Below are 632 nucleotides of genomic sequence, written 5' to 3'. Positions count from 1 at the left end.
TAGAGAGAAGGATGTGGTGAGGGACCATGTCAAAGTCATTACATATACGATAGCTGTAATTTGTGCTATGCGAGGCCTGTTCCTGCTCCCCTGAGTGCTCCTACTGGTGCTGCTCTCCATCCAGCTCAGACCCGTGCTGCCTGCGCATGCCCATGTTTGTGTGGGAGTTTGTGGGGGAGTTGGTGTGCACCGGTTGTGGTGTCAGCCTAGCTAGCACAAGCCCCTTTCCCCCTGAACAACTGGTCTTCCCGGGCAGAGCTGAGTGCTGTGCTGCAAGTGCTGCTCCACAGCATTTTTGGAGAGCTGCTGGGCAAGGAAGGGACAAACGTGAGCGGGACGGAGCAGATGGAAGCGCACAGCCCCAGCCACAATGAATGATTGCCACTACCCTCCAGCTCTCAGGGAGCAGCAAGGGCAGGCAGAGGCAGGGAGCCAGAGAAAACTCTCTGACCTGATCCTGCAGAGCTGCCTGCCCTGCCCAGCTCTGTAGGAGGTGGGGCCTCCAAGGCTCCTGGGGCAGCACGGGTTTACCTGCTATGGGTGGAGACCAGCCTCGGGTGCTGGCAGCAGGCCCAGGAGGGTGTGGGGTAGGCTGAGCTGTTGGGAGGACAAGACAAGAGCTGGCTCTGCTG

The sequence above is a fragment of the Meleagris gallopavo genome, chromosome 12, assembly GCF_000146605.3.
Source record: "Meleagris gallopavo isolate NT-WF06-2002-E0010 breed Aviagen turkey brand Nicholas breeding stock chromosome 12, Turkey_5.1, whole genome shotgun sequence".
Taxonomy (NCBI): Eukaryota; Metazoa; Chordata; class Aves; order Galliformes; family Phasianidae; genus Meleagris; species Meleagris gallopavo.
Note: the sequence above shows the minus strand (reverse complement) of the source record.